We start from the raw sequence: 13,795 nt of genomic DNA, 5'->3' as shown, positions 1-13,795 counted from the left end.
GGCTCATGCAAACTGGTGGGGAGCCCAAAGGGTGCGGGGTTTTTAATTGCACACACATGGGTACAAATCCTGACTGCTTCACTTATTGGTGGTTTCTCAGGAGCTCTGATTTCCACTTTCCCAACCTTAATTTGTATTTCCCCACATTTATCTCATATAAATATTAATTGAGTTACAGAATGTAAAAACAAACAAACAGCACGGCTTCTGGCACATCATGAAATATTAATTGTTTGACCTAGTTCAGATCAAAGGGTAAACCAGAAATAGAAGCACAGAATTTAGAGCCGGGCAGATAACAGAGGTTTGGTGTTTCCCAAAGTATATTCTGCAGGGCACACGTTCAGTGAGCTGTTCGTAAGAGCCTTGCCACAAAGGGTTAAGTACTTGAAAAGTTAGGGCATTGAGTCTGATTATCTACTGCAGCACTTCTCCTGGCCTTTGACATGATGGTGGCCTGCAAATTTCCAAATGAAGGAAGAGGACAGTACAGCCCCCTTGTAAAGTAGCATCCCACAGCACAGAATTTGAATTCCTTCTAGTTCACAAACTGGAGACCTGAGCTTTGGATCTAGACTGCAGAAATGTTTTCTTTGGCTTCTACAGTGGTAGAAAACCTTTAAAAATTAGTGACCTGGATTTAAAAATCAGGGGGATTTATAAGGAAATCTGGACTTCCCCCAGTTTTTGAAAAATGGGAGCATCTGGCCAGCTGAGCCTGGAGTCTCACACGGGCTATTGCTGACCAGCAGCTGCTCCTTTGAGATGGGATGTGGACTTCAGCTTGTCCCCGTCCTTATGTGACACATTCTACTAATTTACATAACTTGCTGGACTCTCTGGGTATTGAGTTAGGGCGCCTGATCTAGTTCAGCTCCTTTGCTTGGCCGACAGGAGACCTGACTCCCAAGTTCCCAGAGTGTTAAGAGGTTGGAGGCAGGACTAGGTACTTGATCATTAAACTCACAGAGGCCAAGGTCATAAATGATTTTGTAACTAAATTGTTTGCTTTTTACGCTTTATTAGAGAAGTTGTGGGTTTACAGAACAGTGTGCATAAGCGACAGGATTTCCATATACTACCGTACTATTAACACCTTGCATTGGTGTGGGATATTTTTAAAACCCTTGTTTGTTTAATACTGTTCTCTTCTCTGATTGCCCATCTTCGGGGGCCTGGGATCCTCTTCATCCGGCCTCTCTTTTGGGAACCGAGTACTGGAGTTTGGGTGATTCAAGGGGGGAGACTCGGTTGCCCCGTCTTTCCAGGGCAAACAAACAGAAGAACACGAGCTAGAACAGTCTCTGCTCATCTCGTTTTCTGACCTTGAGAGTATGGAAGGACATCAAGGCAGGAGTGGGAGACGGCTTCTCCTTTTAACTAAATGCTGATTACTGTTTCCCGTTTACCCAGGGCCAGGCCATTAAATTTGCTCATTGTTACAAGGGGCTTTTTACTGTCAAACACTGGAACAACTTCCTCCCAACTAAAGGAGGAAAATTAGAGGATGAAAGAGCATTTTTAAAATATAACCTGTTTCAACTTTTTCCTCACAGACTATCAGCCCATAAAGAATCGTTGGAATTCTATTTCAGAAAACCAAAATGAGACTGATGATGCCGACACCTTTATATTTAGATAATCCCGTTTCCCCCTGAAAACGCTCCGAAGAACTTTGCAAACATTTTCTGTTCATCCTTGGAACAGAACTTCCACTCCATTCACTTGCCAGGCATATGGCTGTTCTACTTAACTCTGCCCATTTCCTGCATCATTATGGATCTCTGATTATTGTTGACATTAAAATACCCAGAATTAATTTAGGCAGTGGCTTGAGCTATAAAACAATGAAGTAAACCTCCCACCCCCAACCAGTCTACGTGGTTCTTGAAAGAACAGAGGCTTCTAGCTCCCCAGCTTGCTTCATTCATCTGAGTTATATTGTCTAATTCTAAGTTTCGTCTGAAATAATTGCCGATTGCTTTTCCATATAAGTAAGTCCCTTCCAATTAAAGTTTATGAAATTTATTGATAACTATTTAGAAACCGTCGCACAATATCACCAGACCCAATTTATATGTCTATGTGTCTGTCTATCTTTCCTATCTTCTTATAGCACCATTTAAAACCAAAAACTTATCTGAAATATTTTCTGCTGCACAAGCTTATTTCTGCAGTAGCAAAAAGGGAAAGGGGTGATGCTGGCCACAGAATGCAAAAATCCTGGCCAAACTCAGACAATATAATTATACAATAGATCCTCATATAGTTTTGAAAAGTACTTTGGTTATTAAGGAAAAATGCAAAAATTTTAAATTGCTTTCCAATAAAAGATACAGATATAGTTGAAACATTAAAGCAAGGCTGAATGTTAACTTTCAAGTCATATAATGAAGGGGCAGATTGAATTGTGCCAAAAAATTCAGACTAAGGATAGTTACTGAAATGGAACCTAAAACTTTTTAGCTCTGAGCTTCCCAGCAGCCCAAGTAGGGAGAGAAATATGATGAGTTTCTTATCCCTCATTTCCTCGTAGGAGATTGTATACCAGCGCCTCTGAAATCCCAAACATTTTCAACTTGTAGACCCTGGGATTTATACCTTCGGTTCTTTATTTGGGAAATCATAGAACACACCCTGGGGGCAATATCATTAATTGTAGTTTTAGCCAAAATTGTCCCTAGAAGTTGGATAAATAAATAATTCAGAAAGAATGCTGAGCCTGTTTATATAGAAGTGAAAGTGGACATCTGTGGTTGTAGCCGCCCAGCTTCAATTCCCATCTTCTCATAACAGCCGACTGATTTCACTTGGAGGAACTATTCTTTCCCCGCTGGGTTCGGTTTGGGGAAGGGGATTGCCAATCAACGTGGCCTCTTCAAGTTATGGGGTTGATATGTGCCCCAGACTAGATTGATCAGACCCTTTCTCGTAGGAGTTGGAATCCTGAGCAAAGTGACCAAAAGGCTGGAAATAGCTAGAGATGATAATTCGTCTGGCTACGTCCTAAAGAACCCCTACCATCCTGCTCATGCAACCCAGGGGCTGCTCTAACACTGCTTTTTCTAAGCCTGGTCTTCCCACCCTCCCTTCAACCCAATGTCAATGTTATTGCAATATATTTTTTCTGCTTACAGAGTCAGAGGTGGGGTTCCTTGCGTGCAACCACAAAACCCAGGCTGATACAGAGGTGGATTTTTGCTTAAACTCGTATTGTTCAGTCTTCAAATTCTATTTCACAGAAGGTGATATGTAGAGAAAAGTAAGGAAGCCAAATTCAAAAGCTTCCCAAGCAACTAGAAACCCATGGATGTACATAACCTGCATCATGGGTACACATTTCTCACAAGATGTGTGCATGCTTGACTGGGGAAGGAAGCAAGGCTGCAATTTTTTTTTTTCCCCGCGTCAGTTTCAACTGAACTAAATAATCCTGAATATCCTACAGTCCTGGCCCACAGACCATTGTAAGCTTCCATATTCTGGCCCATGTCTGGAGAAGAATTTTTGTTCTTGTTGTTTATAAGAGTGTATCCCTGCTATTGGCATTTGCTGCAAATCTCAAGGTTTTTATAACTTGGATATCACGCTCACCTTCCTGCCAAATCTCTGCACTGAAAAAGCTAGAGTGTCATTTTAAGTTATGATGCTTTTACTGCATCCAAAATAAATAAAGTCATTTTGGTACATATTAAAAAAAAACCACACTCCTCTTGTCTCTGAGACTGGAATGAAAATAGGTGTCCAGGATGCAAACAGCTGTTTTGACCAAAATAGCCAAAAAGGCCTGGGTCTCAGGCTGTCTGAGCTTCAGTTCTTGAGAAACATTTGTAGTTGCTTAAAAATATGTGAATGGCTCCATAAGTTCACTCCAGGACAAAGTGGATTCTTAAGCCCAGAAAGTTAAATACCTCCACTTTGGCAGTCCTGACCTTCTGGGTGGAAAATGTAGTTCCCTAGACTTTAAGATCTCCTTTACTACTCTGATTTAGCACAAGGCGAAAATCTTCAAAACAAAGCTCTGTGGATCCAGGAACTTTCATCTGGCATCAGTTAGCTTAGGCATCCCCCCCCCCCCCCCAGTCCCCTCTGTACCCTGCTTCGCCCCCCGCCCCCCCAACCCATGCACTTGATGCCTTATAGAAAATGAATGGCTTTGCAAAAGTGTAAATTTGGAGTTTTGAGCAACCAAAGAAAATTCACATTGTCTTCCGCTTGTGGAAACTTCTTGGGAAAAATATATTTAAATATTCAGGTATAGAGTATTAAGAAGTTGACAGACTGAATGATCCAGCTCAATTGTTGGCTGGAAGTAAGGCAGTCCAGGGGTTGAGGAAAGCAAAGCCTGAAAACCTACTAATTTATGCTTCCCTCTGTCTGCTGCCTTAACAGTGAATAGCCCAGGCTCAATGCTGATCTCTTTACTCCTTGGCCCAGAGAACTGGCATTTTCCTTCATAATGTAATTTAATGCCTTTGCTGGCCAGGGGCTGACCAGCAAGATATGTGTGCACTCTAAACTGGAGCGGATGTGTGCTGGCTGGGTTCCTACGAGCAGGGCAAATGCTCAGTGAAAACCTGGAAGAAGTCTTTTGGAAATAAAAATTAATTTGCGCATACTGGGATCCCAACTTTGCGTGTAAGGTAGAGTTGTTCTGCTACCTGGGAACCCATTTATGGTTTCTCCCTTTTCTTCTTGACCCTCTTCCTTTCTTGCTTTTCTCCTCCTCCTTTCCTCACAATTAATGTAAGGGAAGTTTCGTCCATTCCTAAATGTCTTTGCACTTTTGTGCTAACTACTGAGTTTCTTAGACATTGTTATGGCTTTCCGAAGGGGCATCGTCACCTCTCCTTACTCCCACCTTCCTTTCTCAGAGGCTGTAGCCTCTTGGTGGGCTGGAAATCACAAATGAACTGTACAAAAATGAATTTGGCTTTTGCTTTAAAGCCATTGGTTCTTATGGGCTCTTTTCCCCTTTCCTTTCTTTGTTCCCCTCCTTTTTTTTTGGCTATGGTTAAGAGGGGTTATCTTTGCTTTTGATGGGTCATCAAAACTCATTTCTTGGGTTATGGATGAAGAGAACAGAGGAACTCATTTTGATCTAAGAACTGGAAGAAATTCATATACGCTTGTTTTCTTGTAGAATGCACTGAAACGTCTATCTTAGAACAGAGCAGATGCTTGCTTTGGTATGTTAGGATTTGCTGCCATTTATCTTTCTTATTTCAGTCATTGATCCCTCTCAAATAGGATTGAGTTATGGTTGGAAGCTGTTTGCCATGGTGAGGAATAAGATTTGTGATAGAGCAAAATTATTTTCATCTCTTGAATTTCTTAGTGCATTTTAGTCTCAGGGGAATTTTTATGTAGCATTTTATTTCATAGGTTTAATTTTTTTACTTCACATTATAAATATGAACAGAAGCCTGCTTCAGACAGTTAGAACTAGATTAAGGTTGATTAAAGCAGATGCAAAGTCATGACTCTGCTATGGCTCCAACATTAAGGGTTTTGGATAGAAACCTGGCAGGAGAATAGACTCAACTAAATGCTCTTATTAGAGGTTAATAATTCTCACTCAGCCTATAGGTCTTGGAACTCAGTAAGGCCAAGGGAATGTTTCCAATCATCTGTAAACCCTTGTGCATTATCCATTTCTTCCAGACTGAAAAAAATACATACCTTGCAAATATGTCAATTCTTTCTCACATGCTGTGTTCCATTAAAAATGCATTTATTTAAAATTGTTATTGATTTGGAGTGGCTTTTGGACTTCATGAATATTTTCAGGCAGTGGATACCAAAGTACTATGTGTGGGTTAGCAGTGTTTCTGGATTTAAAATTGATTACTATCCTTGAAAGAAGTGAACCTTATAGATATAATTATTGAAGATGACAGTGGGCTAAAGATGCACGGACTTTGGTTGAGCTTCATCATGAGGCTTCTCATGTCCATTTCTTATGGCTTTACTTTCAACAAGTGCTTATTGACCTTTTATTTCCAGGTGAGAAACGAAACTAAATTCCAATATGGTTATAAAGAAGGGATTCCTGCCCTCAGGTAGGTCTCAATCCGTTAAATATAAAGTAGGTTATTGTTATGATGGAAGAAACTTCCATACTAAGATGCTATGAAAGGCAAAAGTTAAGGGCTTTTGTAATCATTCCTTTTTTATTAAGGAAGCAATAGCTTTCTCTCAGGTCTCACCCAGGAGAGTTTGCATATCTCCTTGACGAGAAGAGTGGCGTGTGTCCACCCCTGACTGCAAGGGAGCTTGGGAGAGCAAATATTTTAATTGGGCTCATTTTTCCTCCAAACCGAATCACAATTCTGTTAGTAAGGATGAAAGAAAAAATGGCGGGGAATGTGGCAGCTATACCACAGGTACTAAATTTAAAATGACTGCAGATGTGCAAGATGCTCTCTCCCCAGATTCCATAAGTTTTCCTATTTGCCTTAGAACCAGTTTTTCCTGTGATTTGTTACACAATCCTCTGATTTGAACAATTAGTTGATGCTGTGCCTGATAGACTATCAGATGGTTTTCCAGCCCATCTTTAAATAAAAGCATTTTTGACCAATGACATGGGTGGAGAATTGCCCAGAGTTCTGAGAAAGGAAGGAAGATATTTTAACATAAAAGAAATCTCATCTGAGTATTCAGAATTTAGAATTTTTATGTTTGTTTGGACAGATGTTGTTTGGCTTATTACTTATTTGGGAAAATGTCCTGTAGTTTATATCTCTTGTCCTTTTCTTCCTTTTCTGCAGTCTTTTGCACAGTGATGTGACTAGGTTATGTGAAACAAGGCCAAATGGACTGACATATTAGTGATTAGACAGCACTCATTATTTCTCTCTTTTTTTTGTGTGGTTAGATTTTGTAAAGAAGTGTCCTTAGAGTCTGAGGAGTTGCTTTGATACATTGGTTCAAGTTCATGTACTGTCATATTCACCTCTCTCTACATCTTTCCATGTACTTTGGGCTATTTTCCATACTCGTTATATGTTTTGATGCTTGCTGTTTTTGCTAACCTGTTCCCTTAGTTTGAAATATCCTTCCCTGTCACCGTGCCTAGGGGAACAGACCCCTCCCACAGTTGATGAAGCTGCCCCCCTTCTACCGGAGCCTGGCCTGACCTCTCACTGCTGTAAATCATCCTTTATTTTGGGTGCCCATAGTTTGTCCTTGGGTCCCATTATAACAAAGTTTTCTTGCTTTATTCAATCTGGATTTTTCTTTTTTATTAGATTTATATGTGGACTTCCTTTCCCTAAACATCTGTAAGCCCTAGAGCCTGGGGACTGGGCTTTGGTCATTACAGGTCCCATTTCACCTGGTGCAATGCTTGGGCTATAAAGTAGTAGCTCAGTACAACTGTGATAAATAAATATTGAATAAATAAGTGCTTCAGTGAGCAAATGATATTTTAAAAATTTTTTGCCATCTCTCCTAATTTCGGTGGTAGGAAAGGCAAGAGGTGGAAGGGAATTCCACTGTAATTCAGTGATGGTGCTGAGAATAGAGTTTTGACTTTTGCATTTATCAAGAGAGAAAGAAAGAGAGGAAGAGGGAATCTATCCTTGTATTTCTCTTTCAAGCCAGCTATTAGTGGGAGAAACACACAATTCTATGTATTTAAATTAAGCTCTTTGGAAAGTGTCCTGAATCTCCTTGACATTTAAGTCAAAATATCATCCCTAGCATCTAAATTGCATGTAAGTTATTGCCTGTCTACCATAGAGTCAGCATCTTTGTTATAGTTAAGTTCAGGAATGCAAGAGATGCCAACAGTCAGAGCTAGTCATAATAAATGACAATTAATTGAAAAATGTAAGAGGTAGTATCTGTCTTGTTAGAGTTACATCTGTCTTTTGGTGATTATGGTGGAGTTTTAGACTTGGGAAAATGTTAGGTTGCTTTTCCTTGTGTAAAGTAACACAAACTTTATTTGATCCTCATCAGAAAAACTAGAGGCTTCTGGTATAGCTAAACCTTTTTTTGTTTGTTTTTTTTTTTTGGTGTGCTATAAAGCAAGGAAGTGCTGGGGAAAAAAGGATGGCTTTATTTCAAAAGAACACAGAAGCCGGCTTAACTTCCTATGGCCAAATAGGGTACATGTTTGAGCCTTAAAATAAACAATGCTGTTGTGGATTGTAACCCATGGAATAAAATAAGAATCTATGAATCTATACTGATGTAAGTGGAGTTAAACAGAAAACAACAACAACAAATAAATAGATAAGAAAGGAAAGCTCTGCCTTATAACAGAATGACAGTTAACAAATAAAGCAGGAATGATTGAGTTAGAAAAACATTTGCACCCGTCATAGTGATAATTGACCAGATGAGAATCTTTAGTGAATGCTAAACTAGTGGGTGAATGATGTGGAGCAAGATATTTGCACGATCTCAAAGTATCTGCCCACAAATTAATTATCAATTGCAAATGGGAGAATATAGTAACTTTCTAGTGAAGAAATCAGGTGGACTAACATTGATTCACCTTAAATAATCAGAGTTAGTGTCACCTGTAATCGGTCAAGCCATTAACATGTGCCTTCTGATGCCATGCGCTGAGAAGGACACAGCGCTAGTTAAGTGGTATTTCTGTCCCAGAAGCATACATTCCACAAAATGATTGGCTTGTGCTATTCAAAAGTATTCAAGCCATGGAAAGGCAAAGAACCTCCAAGTAACCAGCCCAGATTAATAGACATGACAACCAACCACAGTTGCATGATCTTGAATTAGATCCTGGGCCAGTAAACAATTGCTGTAAGGACTTCCTCAAGATTGTTAGTGACATATAATTGTTCTCTGGTTATGTAAGTGAATTTTTTGTTCTTAGAAAATATATGCTGAAGAATTTGGGGGTGAAGGAGAAATAACTCCTTCTTACTATATCTTACTCCCAAATGCAAGAGGGAGAGAGAGAGAGAGAGAGAGAGAGAGAGACTGGAAGAAGGAGAGGAAAGGAGGGAAGGAGGGAAGTGGGAGGCAGAGGTGAAGGGGAGAGAGTGAAAGCGAATGAATGGAAATGCAAATGTATTATAAAGCAAATGCAGTAAAGGGTGATGATAGAACTGCAAAGGGAGTAACTATTCTTGTTAATTTTTGGAAAGTTTTGAAATTTTTAAAAAATAAAATGCTAAGGAGTCCGAGGGTGGTTTGGTGGCAGAATTCTCGCCTTCCATGTGGGAGCATTTCCCAAAAAACAAAAGAAACCAACAAAAACAAACAAACGAAAAATTCAACAGATGGTGCTGCAATAACAGGATACTCACATGGAAAAAGAATGAAATGTGACTCTGCCATACAGCATACAAAATAATAATAATAAATAAAGTAAATAAATAAAAATGCTAAAGTAAAGTAAACCTTATTTCTATATGTGCACCCATTTCATTTCTAATTGTTTTGGTGAGAGGTGGTCACTGAGAGTATGAGCCACCGGGACAGTTCTGGTTTGCTTCTCCCCATGCATCCAGTGGATAGTCTTGTGCCTCACAAAAGTAGGCAGTTCATAAATATTGGTTTGGTGGTTGCATGGGTCCCAGAGCCTTGGATTCTCTTGAGCTATGGAATGTTTATGTTCCCTCGATTACAGAAGCCAACAGTGAATAAAATATTTTGCTACTTTCAGGTTCTCTTGCAGCTGGTTATGACCATAAAACTAAGTTAGTTGTAACCAGTGGGATGTAAACAGAAGAGGTCTTAAGGGAGGTATCTGGCTTCTCTGCCCCTTCCCTTCTTCTTCTTCTTTTCTATTCTGGTGGAATGTGGATGTGATGGCTTGAGATTAAGAAGCCCTTTTAGACCCATGGGGAAGCCATTTGCTAAAGATGGTGGAACAAAAAAAGGGGCCACTGGGTGGTAGCCACACGAGTTCCAGGTTGCCTAATCCAGACTTCATTTTTTTGAGAGAGAAATAAATTTTTATCTTCTTTAAACTGTTGGTTTTTTTTTAATTTTTTTCTTTGTAGTAGAATCTACTCTAACAATACACTGTACTTTATAAAAAATATTACTATTGAATTTTTGTTGCTCCCTGGGGCTTTGTGCTCTTTTTGCCTTGTGACTTGAACAGAAGAAATTCTCTGGCCTCTTTTTTTTCTTCTTCTTCTTCTTTTCTCTTGTTTTCCCTAAGTAGAATTCTTTTTATTCTGATAGTGATTCAACTTCTGTACTGGAGTCAATGGGTTTGTATCTGTGACTTTGGACATTTTTCATGCTAAGGACACCCTCCTATTTCCTTTGCTATTGCAAACTTTCTCCATTTTGCAAAGTGCTAAATTGGCCTAAAACGATGGTGAGAACAGGCTTGCTTCAGAGATTTCTTGTCCACATCTATCTAGCTGGAGGCTGGGGGTGCAGAGATAAGCACGGGAAATAATGAGAAAATAGGAAATCTTAACTGTTTTCAATTGCCAGAAACAGTTTATTTGTATTGAAGGACCCCAAGCAGGTTTTTAAAATGCCTCTGTGCCTGGTGAGTTTTATTTAGCAAATCTTTGTCCTCTTTGGAATCCACTCATGTTTTTACTTGTTAAGTGGATGGTTCTTCTTTTGGAACTATTTATTGCCTCGAAGATTTGCGGCACATTCAGTCCCACAGATAATAAATGGGTGTGTGTGCCCACAGTCCAACATAAATAGAGTGACCGACTTTCAGACCGTTTATTGTTAGACTGGTATGTAAGCAGTGGAAGCTTAACTCCTCTATTACGTGTATGTGTGTTTCTGTGCAGTTTATATATCCAGAAACTTGAAAGTAAACCTTGCAGATATATTGAATGATGCTCAGCTATTTCCTTTAAAGTATTACATTTGAAAATGTTGCATCATTTCCATAGTAATGCTATTTCATGACCCGAAAGGTGGCAGCTCCGTAGTTAGAAGCAGAATTTTCCTTCCGAGAGGCTGTACTGATGATTGACTCCCAGGCTAATATGAATTTCAAAGAAAATTGAGAATCGCTTGAATGTAAGGGATTGTATATGGAGCTGCCATGGGTGAAGTCTTCAAGCCCTTTCAATTCTAGCAACTCGAGACTGAGATCATTGCTATCATAGGCACAGTTTGCTTTTATTCCTACAGACAAAGATTACAAACGAATTTGATTTTTCCAGGGTCACTAAGGAAGTCTCTACCCAACTTCTTGCCACAATTTGGTCTGCAAAGCAAAACAAAACTCCCAACCATCCAAACAAAAATCGAAATGCAGGATGATGCATTTGATGACTGAAGTATTCCACCCCCCTAAGGGAACAGAGTGGGCCTAGGAATCAGGAAATTTCCATCTAACTCTCAGCTCCACCAGGTGCTCTCTTTAGGACCTTGTGCAAGTTACACAAACTTCTGAGCCTCTGTTTCCACATTAGGTAAAATGAGTTTGATAGAATCTACTTCACAGGCTTCTTCTGAGAGTGAAATGATCACATATGTCAAAATGTTCTGCACACTGTAAAATACACTGAAGTATTTTTTTAGGAGACAGATAATCAAGAGTGGTATACCTTCTGCCCCTCCCCATACTGGTTTTCCAGATGAGTTGGGGTATAATTTGCCCTTCGAGTTAATGTTTTTTTAATTAGAAAATTTACTCTAAGTAATAATAATTTTAAGAATTTATCAGAATTTTTATATAATGCTCAAAATATATGCTGACTTAAAACTAGTAGCATTTCTGTACTTCCAGGATTATTGCTGTTGTTTAATACATTGAGAGGGGAAGATGTTGAGAGGGAAATTCGGCCAAGTAAAACAGGTTGCATTTCTCCTTTGAAATTGCCACGAAAGCATGAGAAATGCTTGGGCTTATATAGGCATCTGCAGCATTTCACATGAGGTTTGGGGTGTTACAAGAAGCATCATTTTCATCTTGGCCCTGCTTTGAGAAGAGAGGCATGTATCCAAGAGACAAGCTGTATGAAGTTGTGTGTTCCAAACAGAATACAGAAAGTGGAGTGGAAGAGACAGAGTCATGCAGACGAGGTCTGCACAATAGTCAGCTCTAAAGAGTGTTGTCAAGGAGAAGATGCAATGCCTTAATTAGTTTGGACAGCTCTTTTAAGTGTAAAGAGAAACATGTGTACTGGCAGGCATGGACTTTGTTACATGATGGTCCTCTAGATGGGATTTTCATCTTAGGCAATTGATAACCTAGTAACATTCTGTGTATGTTACCTGAGGCTTCTGGTGGTGGAGTATTGAAGTCCTCCAAATGGTTTCCTTATTTCTCTGGGCACCAAAGTGGTTAATGTCATGGCAGATGGCATATGTAATATTGGCAGAAGCAAAGCAAAAGTTGGGGAGCATTTTGTAGTATTATGGCATTTCAGACAGCAAAGCCTCAGAAATGAGGCTCTCATGAGGAAGTAAGAGAGGAAAAATATGTGATTTTCTTTTAAAAAGCAGGAAGAATTGCTTTGATATGGTAGATGTATGTAGAGATTGTGGGGTAAAAAGAGCTGTTTTGCATTTGTAACAAATCCACACTTGGGGGGAATACAAAACAAACCAAAAGGAGAAAAAGATATTTGGTCTTACCAGGATTCTGCATAAATGAGTGTTCTGCAGAGAAACAAAGCCAATTTAAGAGCTCTATTGTAAGGAATTGGCTTCCACAGCTAAGGGGCTGGCAAGCCCAAAACCTGTAGGGCAGGTCATAAGCTGGATCCCCTGATAAAAGTTATTGTGAAGTCTGGCAAGTCCGTATTTCCCAGGAAAAACTGGCTAGCTGAAGTTGAGACAGAAGTTCTTCTTTCTGATTTCTGAAATCATCGGAGCTGGCTTTTAAGACCTCTGATTGGATGAAGAGATTGCCCACATTGATCAGAGAAGTCTCCATAGTTGATTGCAGATATAGTCACCCTTAGATGTAATCAACTGATTATAGATGCAAATCCTCTACCATATACTCCAGTTCTTGTTTGACCAATCAACTGGATGCCGTAACTTAACCTAGTTGACACATGAAATTAACCATCACAGTTCACCCCTTATCCCAATAAAGACAATAACATGGCCATACGTCTATATAACATGATGCAACTGTTGTGCATGCAACTGAAAATGCACTAACCCTTTCCCTAAAAGACAATGTGAGTCCTTGTGTGCTATTCATTCTTATCGTTGATATCCTGTAACTTCAATACTGTGATGTAAAGTTAATACAACTTATATGATAAGGGGATGAGCACTGACTGTTGCAAACTGAATCACATCCCCCACAAAGGACATGTTCAAGCCTTAATCTGTGTTCCTGTTGGTGTGAGCCCATTTGTAAACAGGACCTTTGAAGATGTTATTATTAGATAAGGTGTGGACTCATTTGTGAGTTAGGATTTTCAGATATCCTGTCTGCATGAGGCCGAATTGAATCAGAGTGGACCTTGTTCATATGGCTGGAGCCTTTCAGAGGTAGAGGAAATTCAAATGCAGTCTGTTGCTACAGGCCCCAAACGAGAAGAAGCCCAAGGATGAGACAGGCCACCATCTGATGAAGGCAGACATGCAAGCCAAGGACAGCCAAGGATTGCAGGCAACATGCCACCGGTGTGCTCCAGGCCTCAGGTGGAACATGGACTGTCGAGACCTTGATTTTGGACTTCCAGCCTTCAAAACTGAGAGGTAATACATTCCTGTTGTTCAAGCCAACAGGTATTGTAACACTTGTTGTAACAGCCCTGGCAAACTAAGGCAGATAGGCTATTTAATTTTTATTGCACAAAAATGAGGAAAAATTAAAGGGTTCTGAAGGCTTGAGACTTTTTTATGAGGTGGTCTG

The 13,795-nt window shown here is 39.7% G+C and overlaps 1 protein-coding gene across 6 annotated transcripts in view; it reads left to right on the top strand.

Moving 5' to 3' along the window:
- The window catches only part of PID1 (phosphotyrosine interaction domain containing 1), a 260,165-nt gene that overhangs the window by 34,707 nt on the left and 211,663 nt on the right, over window positions 1–13,795 (top strand). The window lies entirely within an intron of this gene.

The sequence above is a fragment of the Tamandua tetradactyla genome, chromosome 3 (genome assembly GCF_023851605.1).
Source record: "Tamandua tetradactyla isolate mTamTet1 chromosome 3, mTamTet1.pri, whole genome shotgun sequence".
Lineage (NCBI taxonomy): Eukaryota > Metazoa > Chordata > Mammalia > Pilosa > Myrmecophagidae > Tamandua > Tamandua tetradactyla.
This window is presented reverse-complemented; position numbering and strand designations above follow the sequence as displayed.